Source organism: Triticum aestivum, chromosome 5B, assembly GCF_018294505.1.
Source record: "Triticum aestivum cultivar Chinese Spring chromosome 5B, IWGSC CS RefSeq v2.1, whole genome shotgun sequence".
In the NCBI taxonomy this organism is placed as follows: Eukaryota; Viridiplantae; Streptophyta; class Magnoliopsida; order Poales; family Poaceae; genus Triticum; species Triticum aestivum.
In genome coordinates, this window is record NC_057807.1 from 483,773,544 (window position 1) to 483,789,395 (window position 15,852).

Consider the following 15,852-nt stretch of genomic DNA (forward strand, 5'->3'; position numbering starts at 1 on the left):
AGGATTTACAACATCAAATAAATATGATCTGAACATATAGAAGGAACATATATTCCACGATGGATTTGATTATATTAATTTTGTATTGCAAATGTTATTAATATAAATTTGATCCAACTTTGAAGAGTTCAACTTTAGACAACGGTGTAAAAAGAAAAGAAATAGAAGGAGTATTGTAACTATTCTTGCACCCTCATGGGAGGCTGCCACAATGCGACTGCTGTTCTCGAAGTGAAGCACATCATCACCTTTCCTTATTGTGGGACCTTGTAGCAGTTTTTGTCGAGAAATGAGTTGTTTGGATTAAGGAGCTAGGTGATTCTAGTTTCTCCTGGTAGCTTTTTCGAGCCTTCGGTTTCCCTTTAAATTTGATCAGAGATTATATTTCCAATTGTGATTCATGTGAACATACTTTTGTTTTCTTAATCAAATAATACTAGGGGATGTGCATATCATGAGATCCCCTAAACTATTCCTCTCTGCATATATTCTAAGCTGGCACCAATAAAAGATTCCTAATCAAGGCAGCGAAAAAACAGAAAGAAGAAGGGAATTAAAACATGACTTTCTTGTGCTTCCAACAAACAAACGCGCTTTCCCTCTCTAAAAAGGAACAAACAAACGCGCCCCCATAAAAATTTCCCCAACTTACCCTAGCCCGTCCCTTTCCTCATCTCCATCGTCATTTCCCTCTCATCCTCCACCAACTCTCCATCTCCAATGACATTTCTTCTCCTATGCTCGGTCTCCTCCCAGCGCTCGAGATCCCAATAACACCCCCGCTCATCCCACAACCTTGCCTTTGCGCATAACACTTCTAAACTTACCCTTTGATCCTTCAACTTAGTGTGTTAGGATTTGAATCTTGGCATCCATAACCATAGCCTCCACCAATCTACCGGGCCATCTCTACACCCGACAATCCTTCTATCAGTACTTGGCATCTCTCCATGCGGCTGATCCCAATTATAGTTGGCTGGAGCCATACCAAGTGTTTGAGGTATGGCGGCGTTCTCGATTTGGCACTGCAACATCTGTACTAATTTTACTAGAAATATCGATCAAATTGTTGCACCTTTTTGGATGGTTGATTTATTTTTGTTAATTCAATGTTTCCATTCTTGTTTGTCTTATGAGGCTTTCCACATGTTTTTACCTGACTAGTGAACTACATCATATATTATACTTCTTTCAAATTCATCCCTACCACCATCATTGGAGCCTCACCACAACTCTTGAAATGTAAGGACATTATATGTCTTTCATTGTTGTGTTACCTTATAGCAGTTTGATTGAGCCCCGGGTAGTTTGGATTTAAGATGGACCTATGTGATTCTATTTCTCCGTAGGGTTTTGAAGCCTTTGATTTCTCAAGATTTTATTTTCAATTATGATTCACATGGCCACAAGTCAGTTCTTTTATCAAATAATGTCAGGGGATTTGTATCTCTTGGGATCTCCTCCATAATCCCTCCCTGTGGTAGTTACTCTCATGTCTCATATACTACCACCGGGTGGTAGTTACCATCATATCTTATATACTAGCATGTGGTAGTATATATATTACTTTATCATTCTATGTATATTCATATACTATATCTAAGATTTTTCAAAGTGAGTTAAATGAATAAAATTCATGTGAGTCCATGGATTTTAGTATAATTTTGAAAATACCTTCATATTGGTATGTATGAAACAATATAATAAAAACTATTACATTACTACCATGTGTAGTGTTTCCCACAACCACACCTTAGTACACATCTAACCCTCTACCACCAGTCAAAGAACATCTAACTCTACTCTTTGATCCATCAACTCACTATGTTAGGTTCCAGATATTTGGGGATCCACAACCATACATGTCTTAAATCTAACAAGTCATATACAGTTCCTACATCCCTTGTAAGAGGTCTTAGAATCTCTCGTACAATCTATCCTAACTATAGTAGCTAGGAACCATAGCAAGAGTTGAAGTTATAGCAGCGTGTTCTCGATTTGGTAGTGAACTCTCAAGGATGTGATAATCACAAGAAAGTTCCATTTGTTAAGTCTTGCCATTGCCATCTTGTTTCTTCGGAGTTGTGCTCCTAGATTTAGCAGATTGGTTGTGTATGTACGTAGTGGCTAAAGTTGATGGTTCTCTATTCTAACCTTTTATTTCCATATGGTATTTGGTTTGCTCGAGTTCCAATGGTAAATGATAAAATTGCTGCATTCTTATAATTTTTGTGAATACTTAAACAAAATACATGTCAGTAGATTTATAGACATTTTCACACAACATATATGTCATGGCCATTTGGTGTCTTCATACTTTGCCATTGTCCATATGATTTCTATTGATAATTATTTCGTATAAACACATGCAAGTACATACGAGTATCCGCTTAATGGTGAGAAAAAATTGTGATGCATCCACATTCTAATTTTAGGTAGTTCATTGTCAATAAAGCCTATATTTGAAATCATATGCTGGCCATTTGGGGCACGATAAGTTTAGCAAAAACTAGAGTGGCATGCACATGTGAATATTGTTCCAAGTTTCAAGCTTCTTATTTACATTCCTCTAAGTGTGGTGGGAAATTTGTTAGCATGTTCCCCACAATATACCGGGGTGCGCATTAGGCGATTCGAAGGAGTTTACTGTACATAGAAGTAATTTGTGGTTGTGCGAGTTAAACTACCTATCTTCTGTTTTTTACCTTATATAACAAGGATGTCATCATGTGACAAAAACTTTCATCTCATTTTTTATGTGCAAGAGTTTTGTGAAGAGGCCCACTTGGACTGCAGAATTCCTATAGGCTTTATAATCGAGATCCAAGATTTTTTTATCCTTTTCTGTTTGACCATTTCTTTGATCAAAAGAATGAGTATGTGATGCCATTTCTTATGAATTCAAGAGGCATTACTGTTCCAACATATTCAAAGCACATATTCTGACTGTAGTTTGGTAGTCTGGAGCAAGATTTCTCGCAATACTCGAAAGAAAACCTCCTCGATGACTGCTCGTTAGAAGAAATCCGACAACATTGTGGTCTCTCCTAAAGTTGGAATTATCACTCGCGGCAGCATGTCAAACATAAATGATATGGCTTCCTTGGAAACAAATCACACTACAGTTCCAAGAGGTATCTTTCTTACTTTCATGTTGCAAATATGAAGATAATTCTAATGAAAATATTGCATATAAATTAATCTTTTGTCACATATGATGAAATACCAGGACATTGTGTGACACCTACCTTCGAAATAACTGTGCAGTCGGATGAGGGGCTTAATCTTTCTGTGGATCTAAATTCCACTCCATCAGCGTACACTAAAATATATTCACAACAACTTGGGGATGTTTCTAGAGAGGCTCAACTTGAAGCTCCAACAGAAAATGCAGAGGTAGAAGAAATGGCTGTGGAAGACAATATAGGTTGTGGTGACATGTTACCACCAGTTCCTAGAGGGGCATAATTTAAAGCCCAGGTAGAAAATGAAGAGAGGGAAGAAGTTTTGATGGAAGAAGAAATAGGTTGTAATGACAAGTTGATAGTTACTGAAGGGACCCAACTTACCCTTAGCAGGGACAAACATGAATCCCCTGTGAAAACTGAACTAGTGGCTCAAGAAGTAGTAATGGAAGAAGATATAGGTTGTGACGATAATTTGCCAGGTTCAAATCAAGTGCTGATCTCACATGCCAATCAAGATGTTGGCTTTACAAATCATTCCCCTGATGAGGTCTTGAACCACACAAGCTCAACGCTACCATTTATTGGTTCGGTAATTTCATTGAACCATTTATAGTACTATTCTTTTCCCATTTGATTCTACTATATACTTTACTTCCTTTCATCGAAGAAATATTGTCTTGGGTACTTTTTTAATCCATTTTTGATACTGCCGCAATAGTCCATGTTTCTTTTCACCAAACTGAACATTTACTTGTTACTCCTCTGATCCAACATAAGTGTAACTTTAATTCAAACCCGCTGACACTTATTATGAATCGGAGGGAGTACTAATAAAATGAAAAAGTTTAGCCTTTCATTGTTTCTTCCCTTCTTTGAGTCCGATAGTATTGCAAATTGCTTACTAGGTGTTGTTGTTGTTTGATCACTCTTATCTTTTTGTTGTGAGTTTCAAATTGTTTTCATTTTCTTGTTTAACAAGTAGGTCTCGGTCAGCAAAAGAGTGCATCATCCTGCCATTAGAAAAAAATAAAAATAAAAAAACAGAAATGAGACATGATTTTGGTAGGAATTAATCATCTTCATGATATATAGACCGTATATGGTAAAAGAACGCGTGTGTGCTTGTGCCTCGCTTCCACGCGCTCGCACAACACTGGCCATCTTTGTCCAATTGTCCTCTTTCCACTTTCTTCCATTCCCTTCACAAGTGAGCGCGTTCCCTTGATCCTAATTAACCCACCTAGCTAGGCACCCAACCGCCGCAGCGAGCCCGCAGAACCCTAGCTAGGTATTGGTGATCGAGGCATAATCATTTAACCCCCGGACATGGCGAAGATGGTAACGGAGATGAAGGGAGTGACTCCGTGGGCACAGGAGCAGCCCGGCATGGCCACAGAGAAGCAACTCATCGACGTGCAGGAGGTGACTGGATCACACACACACATAGTTCTTTTTGGTTGGATAGTTGGTAGATCTGATCGTGGTTTACGCAAACACTCATATTGCTTGGCTTTGGCTGCTCTAGCGGATAGATCGGACAGAGTTAATTCTTGTTGTTGGGCTGCACTAGTCAATCTAAATCTGATCGTGGTAGGGGATCGATAGATCTGAGATGAATCAGACATAGAAATGCTCTCACGCGGCTAGTTTGATTTGATGATTACTCGATCGTGCGACTATGGGAGGTCCTCGGCGTCCGAATTTTGCCGCTGCAGCTTTGCTCGAATGCATCCTAGTTGGTCTTCTGATGCGTCCTGTTGGTGGCGGCTGTCCGAGCATACCCTCCGCAAGTGGTGGCGGCGAGGCACCGACGAGTAGGAAGCAAGGATGCGTCGGGTGCAGGAGGAAGAAGGTGGTGGTCCTAAAAGATATATATTATACTCCCTCCGTCCCGAACTACTTGTCGTAGAAATGTATGTATTTAGAGCTAAAAAATGTCTAGGTACATCCATTCTTGCGACAAGTAATTTGGGACAGAGGGAGTACTATGAAATATATTATTTGTACACTAGAAAATGGCTAGTACTAAAAGATATATACATAAATAAATATTTGTAAGATTTTAAAGCAAAAAAATGTATACTTATGGAAACTTTCTATGCACAATATTTACAAACTTCCAAAAATTCCTAGTCCGTCGGGTAGACAACTAGTGTAGTCTTCCAAAGTGGAAATCACGCGCTCGCAGAGAAACAGGCATTCAAGCCCTGCCATTTCTGTCTTTCGCTTCGCCCTCTCCTCGTACAAAGGCCGAAAACCCACCGGCAGGGTAGGTGTAGCCACCCAGCCGCCGCACTTGGCCCCCAAAAACCCTAGCAAGAGAGGCTGAATCGTATGGGGCGGAAAAAGAGGAGGGAGTTAAAGATGGTGACGAAGTTGAAGGGAGTGACGCCGCGGGCGCAGGAGCAGCGCGGCACGGCCCCGGAGCTCGTCGCCGTGCCAGAGGTGAGTGGAGCACGTCTTGCCTGGCTGCTAGCTATAGGTCGTCGACGGAGCTCTTTGCTGTTATTTGTTGCGCCCCCTGGTAAATCTGAATCCGATCTGATCGTGGTATAGGGGGGCGCATCTCGCATGCACATACGGGTAAGGGGTCGATCGGAAGGGACAGATGTGGGGATTTCGCCGCCGCGGTTTTTCTTGACTGCGCCCTAGTTGGTCGTATCCGCCTTCGTTGAGTTGAGGGTGGCGAGCGGTGAGGGTAGGAAGCGTGGGGACACGTCGGGTGCAGGACGAAGAAGATGGTGGGTGGCGTTGCTCATGCCGTCATGCGCTGGGACGAATCGGGCGTGAACCCAAGCAGCTATGGCTGGACGAATCGGGGTGAGATTCTGCTGGATCGCTAGCTAGCTAGATTGCATCTGGTTAATTTTCCCTCTGGTACTCGCACCAAGATCAAGCGACTTCCAAGCAATAAATCGACCAAAACTGATTCTGTAGTAGTAGTGTAGTACTAATCGCCCCACCGCTAGATGTGATAGATTTTTTCCTTTCTAGGATTGATGCGTCCCAGATGTGATAGATTTTTTCCTTTTTTAGGAATGAGATGTGATAGTTTTTTCTAAAACGCTATAAAAGGTTCGATTTGCCACGGTAAAAAAATCTGACATCTGATTTGTAGCGGGATCCTAGTCTTTTGAGGGGTCAAAATGTGATAGTTTAGGGGGTCGTTAAAATGATGTGTTGTGTTAATTGTGTAGTGGTCGGTCTCGATGCGCATTGGAGGCCCAACCCAGAACATATGCTCTTTCCTTGTGTGTACCGGGATTGCTCCCGCCTCGAAATAAAAATAAAGAAAATGTTAGCTAGGCGATGGAGATATGGTGGCAGCGGCGAAGCCTAGTCTCACCCCCATGCGGCAGTAGAGAAGGCGCATCGCATCGGAGGATGGCCGGAGCCGATCAGAAGCATGGGCGCACGCAGGCATACGTCAGGGCGACGGTACAAAACTGGGCCTAGGGATACAGTATAGGCAACCACAACAAGCAGAAACCCCTCCCTTCTTAGTTCGTGTAACTCTCTTTTTAATAACTACGATATGCAGTAATTTTTATTTTGCTATGTCAAACTGTACTTGTTCATTCCCTGCAAAAAAAAACTATACTTATTCATATACTTGCAGAAATGGGAGAGGCCATCTCGGTCATACTATTTCTTAAATGATGCAACCATAAGAATGTACAACTGAAATGTTTAACTATTTTCTGCTTGAGTAGTTGTTAAAAATTATCTGTTGGTTGCATCTACCTACGATATAGTGATCATAACATTTTTTTTGGTGACCAAATAGCGACCATAAGTTAGGCAAGTCTTGTTTTTTTGTGTGTGGGAAGTCCTGGCTAATATTGTTGGCTTTTGATCGCTTGATAAATTCACCAGAGAGCAGCAGCATACATACGTGCAAGCTAGCTAGCTAGCAGTCACCTTGATTGATGAACAGTGGCCAAGCACATGCACAGATACTTCAGTTACGCTACTAGAATCTGGTTTTGTCCCGAGTTATTCTAGTAGTGCCTTATTATCTCTCTCTCTCCATTTTAGGTTGTTGCACTATTCATTTTTGTTTTTCCTATGCACTTGATATTATTGTGAGTAATATAGACCTAGGTCATTTGAATAAATGGTTGTATCAGGAACCACGTATTGATGTTGAAATGAAGGATGGTGCATTGGAACGCCAAATCATGAAAGCGCCTAAGTCAGGTTGCGATCGCAAGACAGCTTGTTTTCCCTATTATTGGTTATTGGTCCTCCAACTTTTTAACCTATGTGTTCTTAATTTCATTGAAGGTGGCGTCACTGAGAATAGCAATGATCAGATTCGTGATTCCGTGGTAGAGATTAAGAAAATACGGGATTCTATTGTATGTTATATGTCTTCTCTTTTGTTTCAGGAAAAAAATGATGCTTGTGTTTCTTATATTTTGTTCTAGTTGAGAATCTTATGTAAATTCATCCCCTCTTTGTTTCAGCTTCGTAAGGAATTCATACTTCAAGATGGAAGTGCTCAATGTGATATGGACATTCATAAAATTAAGATGGACATTCAGAAAATTAAGACTGGTATTCTACCATTTTACACATCTAAACATCGTTAGATTGATAATCACTTCTAGAATTGTCATTGTTTTGTGGCAAACATTGTGGGCATGTTTTGCTGGGAGCCATATATTTCCCAAAGTTCTGTGTTAAACTGTCGTGTTCCTCACTTTAAACTGTGGACAAATCGTCTGTTAGAAGTGTGGCATATTTTGGCAAGAAGTTATTTCTATATGAGTTCATAGTTTAAAATCGCCGGCGAACAGAAATTGCGGCATGGATTTGGCCACGATGAGTAAGGAAGGAATGTTGCAATCTCCGGCAATTTCCCATGCCATGCAGATAGCGCAGCCGTTTCAGATTCGTGATAGCGCCGCTATTGCGGCAGTGTCACCCATGATTTTAATTTATGTATGAGTTCCACATTTCCATTACTCATCATGTTTAAACCTTATGCAGAAAAGAAGATGACAAAAGAAGTGTTGTCAACAATGGAGAAATATAAGGAACCTAGCTCAAATATAATGAAAGTTGCCAATCTAATTTTCTCTGGCGATGATGGGAAACCAAGAGCACTAATAGAATGGAATTGAAATTTAAGGAGGCACTCGCACAACGCGATAAATGCATGGTAAGAAACTTCGCGCTGCACTGATGCATTAAAATTTTAAATGCCATCTGTACCTTTGACACTTGTCAATGCAGGAGCTTAATGATATCTGCTGTGATTGCGATTGGATGGCCCCTAGATACACAGTACTACCTTCACTAGCAGATGGTGTCTCTAAATACCTTTACTCTTATCTCTTTAATTTTCCAAATGGACAAGCATTGAGTTCTTGGACCATATAGGCACAATAATAAGAATTTCATAGAAATGGGTCTTGTGCCACGTACTTTCTGATTAGCGTTTGTTGAATCCAATCCGTGTAGCACCCCTTGGGCTAAAGAGTTTTCAAAAGGTCATATCTCTAAACCACTTGTCTGTGCTCTATTCAAGTGTTAGGTTTATTAAACATCACGGTTCGGTCCATGGTTACCAAAGACATGTGTCGCGCCGTTGTCGGATCTATTAGAGATCACCTCTACTCATTTCATTGCATTCCACTTGTCAAGAACTGAATAGGTTTCCAGCTAGCAAAAACCAGAACTGCTGTTTGATTTAGTTTACTCTGTACATTCGGTTTACATGGTTCGGTTTATACGTTTTTTCGGTTTGTACGATATTAATACTTTGGTAAATATGGTATGAAATTTAGATACGGTTCGGTTCAATATATACCAAATTATTTTGGTATGGTTTCGGTATATACCATAAAACCAAAGTTGACGCGAATTTGAAAATGACATATAATAGTTTGTAAATTTATGACTCAAAACACATATCTTTTTTATACAAAGAGTATATAACTATATGCGACTGTATATGCATGCATGGATTGGATGGTTATGGACATGCTTAGCATTCTTATTAAGAGAAATATGATTCGTTACAAGAAAATTGGATGCGCTTAACATGAATCTAGTTTATGTACAAAAAAGGACTACTCTATGGTTGTTCTCCCCAAGAAATATACATATTTTTTTTTACTTCGGTTTATTCGGTAAAACCATACGGTTTTTTGGTATATACCATAAAATCTAGAATTCAAAACGATATAAAAAGTTCATACCATACCGAAATCATAAACCATAAAAAATTAATGGTTCGGTTTGGTTTAGTTTTGGTTCAGTTTTAAAATGTACAGGGTGAGATTTAGTGTGACATTATTTTCTGAGCACTTATCCACCAGTTACTCTCCTATCTTTTCAGGAATGCATGTCGGCGAAGTACGTTTGAAATGCCCTGATTTTGAGATGAGCATCACTAGCGATCCTAGTCCAACCCCACATGATGCGAGGTGCTCTGCAGCTGCCAATATGACATTGGAGCTTGGCAAGAAGGTGGAGGACAAAGAACATCATGATAACTGATGCAAAGTTGCTAGCTGGGAACTAGCAGGTGCTGGGGCCAATATTACCAAAGAGTGAAATAAATCAACTTAGCTATTTGTTGTTGTGATGTATGAACGACTTAATGATTTGTGTTGTGCGAGTTTGTACTGTATTGCATTGTGGCACATGTGTGCCAACCATGTGCTCAAACGAATTATTTTTACCATTATTTTATTGAATTTTTCTTTGTTTTGGGAACTCATTCAAACTTGCTTTTGGGTGGAATTTCAATTATGTGCATATGATTGGGTTGCATTTTCCCAAAATTATAGCACCTTTTTGGAACGTTGCTTATTGTTCTAATTTAGAAATTGTATTCCTGTTTACTTGCTAGGTTTTGCGAGTGAGGCATTTTGGAGCTTGAATTTTTCTAAATATTAAAAACCATAGTTCAAAGTCTGAAAAAGTCATAGATTTCTATACATATATTCATATGAATGCATTCTACAAGTGTAAAACGTTTCATGATGAAATACGTTAACATTTGAGCCACACAAAATGGAAAATTTGTGAATTTTCAATAAAGAACAATGTATGTACTATTCATAGCTATCGAAGTTATGAATTTGTTTTTTGGTAGTTCACATGTTAACATATATCACCATTAAACTTTGCATACATGTAGAATATATCGATATAAACATGTGGAGTTATTTTTAGAAAAAATTGGAAGTCCAAATTGTGAATTTTGATCTTTTCAAATAAAAAGACAAACAAGCTCAATACAGCCCAAGCTCTGAAATGAACTTCCGAGGTTTTGCATCCTTTCTCGTTAACAGTGAAGTACACCAATATTGTTATATCTATCCAAATATGTTATTCCCACTGCCTGTGGGAGCTCTCTAAGGTGGCCAGAAAATTTCCTATTGTTTATTTAATAAAGTATAACCATATTACTATATTAGTGGTGAAATGGCCGACCAGGAGCACTATAGACAAACCACCTTAACAATGATGACCATATGAGTATGTTAACTATCCGAAAAAATATAAGTATGTGAATTATTAATTGTAATCATAGATTAAAATCGCGGGAGAAACGATTTCGCGACGGCCTCTCCCAGCAGCTATAGCGGCAGCCATAGCGTTTGACAAGAAACTAATCTCCAATTTGGCGGTTGTGGAGTTCTGCATGAGTTACCACTTGCTTATATTTTTATCCTTTCATAATTCAAACTGACTCTTTTCCTTCTCTGTGGTGAAAATTCCAACTAACCCTCCAGGTATATTTTCCCCTCAGGCATCACAAGAGATGGCTTAATGAGAAAATAGGACCAGATGCTGCAAATAGTGAACATGACTTTACAAGGAAGATACTTGCTATGGATGCTAAAAACTACCATGCTTGGTCCCATAGGCAGGTATGCAGTATCTCCTTTTGATGTTCAGTACAAGTTGGATGTTTGTATCCTTTAAGCTTGTTACTTCTCGCTTGGCTGTTGTACTAAGCAATTTTAGTACCAGGAGAATATTGGGTATAATAATGTAATTGATTTGCTATAATTGATGCAGTGGGTTCTTCAAGCATTGGGTGGATGGAGAGTGAACTGCAGTACTGCAACCAGCTTCTTGAGGAAGATGTCTTCCATAACTCAGCTTGGAATCAGGTCATTTGCTTGTCCTTCTTTGGATGCTTTCTTGTGTGTTTTCGATATGCCATTTCACTTCAGATTCTTCACCATCGGGTAGAGTTTCATGGATCATCGTGCATTAATTTCATCAAACAGTATTGCAATCTCCATTCTTGTCCTTGATTTATTAACTTTTTATTGATCTTGGTTTTACCTCGTAAACCAACTTCTTCCGTGCGAGTGCCTTTTTCTACTGATGAGGAATTAAGGCCAAATATTCATAATTATACTGAAGTATGTTTTTTTGTTGTTGCAACGGAGATACCTTGTGGTAACACGATCACCAATTCTTAGGGGCCTTGCGGCAATGCGCGACTCAGAAGTAGATTACACAGTTGAGGCCATTATGGTGAACCCTCAGAATGAAAGCCCCTGGAGATACCTCAGAGGTTTATATAAGGATGATAACAATTGCTGGTGGCTGATAATCGCATTTCTATGCTTGCCACAAAGTCCTGATAAGGATTGGACATGCCGTATTTGCTTTGAGCTTCCTGCTTGATCTTCTTCGCATGGGTTTGCAGCCTTCAAATGATCTTAAAGGAACCATCGAAGCAATGGAGAACTCTGATCCTGAAACGGGACATGCTGATATTGCAGTAGTTGTCTGCTCAGTCCTGCAGAAATGTGATCCCCTGCGGATAAACTACTGGTCATGGTACCAGACCACTCTTTCTTCTTAGACATTTGAAAATTCAGCTGAAGATAGTTTTAGCAGCATGATGTAAACTCAATCGAAGGGGTTGACGCAGTGTATGAAAAACCTTTCCTGTGATCTTGGCGCGGAGCAAAATTTGTACTGATTTTACCGGGAAAAATCAATCAATGACAGCATGCCCAACAATGTCTTGTGTGAATATGTTACTGCCTGATATTCACATGTTAGCAGAATGATAATAAACAACCAAACTCCAATGAGCAGATTGTTACAGTAACGGCCACTGGTGGTGTGAAAATCCTGAAATCTGCTTCAGTCACTTTGCCTTGTTTACAGTTGAGTCTGTTGTTGTGATCTGTACCTAATGCATGTACACGATCATAAAATTATTAGTTTTTGTACCAATGTGTGCTCGATGTAATCATCCTGTATTCCCTCCTTCCAAAATACGAGTCATATATATTAGTTTTGTCTTAATTTGAACTTACATGAACACCTACAATACCCAATCAATATCAGTAGATGCACCTGTTTTTGTGGTGTATTTATTTGGTATTGTAAATGCTGGTATTCCTCTTTTTTTGCCGAACTTTTATGATTGACTTAAAGACAACTAATACGACTTATATTTGGGACGGCGGAATCATGCTCTGCACATGTTTTCACTCATGTACTCACACATTATTGTCAGTTTATATTTTGTTTCCCTATGTTTTAGACACATTTATTGGAACTTGTTTGGGTGGTGGGTTCCATTTTCCCAAGTTTATAGCACCTTTTTGTTTTTTTTGTTAATTCAATGACGAATTTTTCCTTGTCTCACTAGGTTTTCTGGCTCTTATCATTGACTACACCATATACTTCCTCCTTTTCTTTTTTACTATGCATATTAGATTTCTCTAAAGTTAAATTCGTAAAGTTCTTCCAAATTTAAAATAAAAAATATCAGGATTTACAACATCAAATAAATATGATCTGAACATATAGGAAGGAACATATATTCCATGATGGATTTGATTATATTAATTTTGTATTGCAAATGTTATTAATATAAATTTGATCCAACTTTGAAGAGTTCAACTTTAGACAACGGTGTAAAAAGAAAAGAAATAGAGGGAGTATTGTAACTGTTCTTGCACCCTCATGGGAGGCTGCCAGTGCCACTGCTCTTCTCGAAGTGAAGCACATCATCACCTTTCCTTATTGTGGGACCTTGTAGCAGTTTTTGTCGAGAAATGAGTTGTTTGGATTAAGGAGCTAGGTGATTCTAGTTTCTCCTGGTAGCTTTTTCGAGCCTTCGGTTTCCCTTTAAATTTAATCAGAGATTATATATCCAATTGTGATTCATGTGAACATACTTTTGTTTTCTTAATCAAATAATACTAGGGGATGTGCATATCATGAGGTCCCCTAAACTATTCCTCTCTACATATATTCTAAGCTGGCACCAATAAAAGATTCCTAATCAAGGCAGCGAAAAAACAGAACGAAGAAGGGAAGTAAAACATGACTTTCTTGTGCTTCCAACAAACAAACGCGCTTTCCCTCTAAAAAGGAAATAACAAACGCGCCCCCCATATCATATCTTATTACTACCACCGGGTGGTAGTTACCATCATATCTTATATACTAGCATGTCGTAGTATATATATTACTTTATCATTCTATGTATATTCTTATACTATATCTAAGATTTTGCAAAGTGAGTTAAATGAATAAAATGCATGTGAGTCCATGGATTTTAGTATAATTTTGAAAATACCTTCATATCGGTATGTATAAAACAATTTAATAAAAACTATTTCATTACTACCATGTGTAGTGTTTCCCGCAACCACACCTTAGTACACATCTAACCCTCTACCACGAGTCAAAGAACATCTAACTCTACTCTTGGATCCATCAACTCACTATGTTAGGTTCTAGATATTTGGGGATCCACAACCATACATGTCTTCAATCTAACAAGTCATATACAGTTCCTACATCCCTTGTAAAAGGTCTTAGAGTGTCTCGTACAATCTATCCTGACTATAGTAGCTAGGAACCATAGCAAGAGTTGAAGTTATAGCAGTGTGTTCTCGATTTGGTAGTGAACTCTCAAGGATGTGATAATCACAAGAAAGTTCCATTTGTTAAGTCTTGCCATTGTCATCTTGTTTCTTCGGAGTTGTGCTCCTAGATTTAGCAGATTGGTTGTGTATGTACGTAGTGGCTAAAGTTGATGGTTCTCTATTCTAACCTTTTATTTCCATATGGTATTTGGTTTGCTCAAGTTCCAATGGTAAATGATAAAATTGCTGCATTCTTATAATTTTCGTGAATACTTAAACAAAATACATGTCAGTAGATTTATAGACGTTTTCACACAACATATATGTCATGGCCATTTGGTGTCTTCATACTTTGCCATTGTCCATATGATTTCTATTGATAATTATTTCGTATAAACACATGCAAGTACATACCAGTATCCGCTTAATGGTAAGAAAAAATTGTGATGCATCCACATTCTAATTTTAGGTAGTTCGTTGTTAATACATCCTATATTTGAAGACATATGCTGGCCATTTGGGCCAGGACAAGTTTAGCAAAAACTAGAGTGGCGTGCACATGTGAATATTGTTCCAAGTTTCAAGCTTCTTATTTACATTCCTCTAAGTGTGGTGGAAAATTTGTTAGCATGTTCCCCACAATATACCGGGGGTGCGCATTAGGCGATTCGAAGGAGTTTACTGTACATAGAAGTAATTTGTGGTTGTGCGAGTTAAACTACCTATCTTGTGTTTTTACCTTATATAACAAGGATGTCATCATGTGACAAAAACTTTCATCTCATTTTTTATGTGCAAGAGTTTTGTGAAGAGGCCCACTTGGACTGCAGAATTCCTATAGGCTTTATAATCGAGATCCAAGATTTTTTTATCCTTTTCCGTTTGACCATTTCTTTGAATCAAAAGAATGAGTATGTGATGCCATTTCTTATGAATTCAAGAGGCATTACTGTTCCAACATATTCAAAGCACATATTCTGACTATAGTTTGGTAGTCTGGAGCAAGATTTCTCGCAATATTCGGAAGAAAACCTCCTCGATGACTGCTCGTCAGAAGAAATCCGACAACATTGTGGTCTCTCCTAAAGTTGGAATTATCACTCGCGGCAGAATGTCAAACGTAAATGATATGGCTTCCTTGGAAACAAATCACACTACAGTTCCAAGAGGTATCTTTCTTACTTTCATGTTGCAACTATGAAGATAATTCTAATGAAAATATTGCATATAAATTAATCTTTTGTCACATATGATGAAATACCAGGACATTGTGTGACACCTACCTTCGAAATAACCGTGCAGTCGGATGAGGGGCTTAATCTTTCTGTGGATCTAAACTCCACTCAATCAGAGTACACTAAAATATATTCACAACAACTTGGGGATGTTTCTAGAGAGGCTCAACTTGAAGCTCCAACAGAAAATGCAGAGGTAGAAGAAATGGCTGTGGAAGACAATATAGGTTGTGGCGACATGTTACCACCAGTTCCTAGAGGGGAAGAATTTAAAGCCCAGGTAGAAAATGAAGAGAGGAAAGAAGTTTCGATGGAAGAAGAAATAGGTTGTGCTGACAAGTTGATAGTTACTGAAGGGACCCAACTTACCCTTAGCAGGGACAAACATGAATCCCCTATGAAAACTGAACTAGTCGCTCAAGAAGTAGTAATGGAAGAAGATATAGGTTGTGACGATAATTTGCCAGGTTGAAATCAAGTGCTGATCTCACATGCCAATCAAGATGCTGGCTTTACAAATCATTCTCCTAATGAGGTCTTGAACCACACAAGCTC

At 38.8% G+C, this 15,852-nt stretch overlaps 1 long non-coding RNA gene and 1 pseudogene across 1 annotated transcript; both read left to right on the forward strand.

Annotated features, from left to right (window-relative positions):
* Window positions 1-7,473: 7,473 nt before the first annotated feature.
* Window positions 7,474-8,267, forward strand: LOC123116549 (uncharacterized). Its single transcript, XR_006457111.1, has 3 exons — window positions 7,474-7,549; window positions 7,658-7,748; window positions 8,184-8,267. It is a non-coding gene; the product is annotated as an uncharacterized lncRNA (long non-coding RNA).
* A 1,272-nt stretch (window positions 8,268-9,539) lies between these two features.
* LOC123114910 (protein farnesyltransferase/geranylgeranyltransferase type-1 subunit alpha-like) lies at window positions 9,540-12,194 on the forward strand (annotated as a pseudogene).
* The last annotated feature ends 3,658 nt before the right edge of the window (window positions 12,195-15,852 follow it).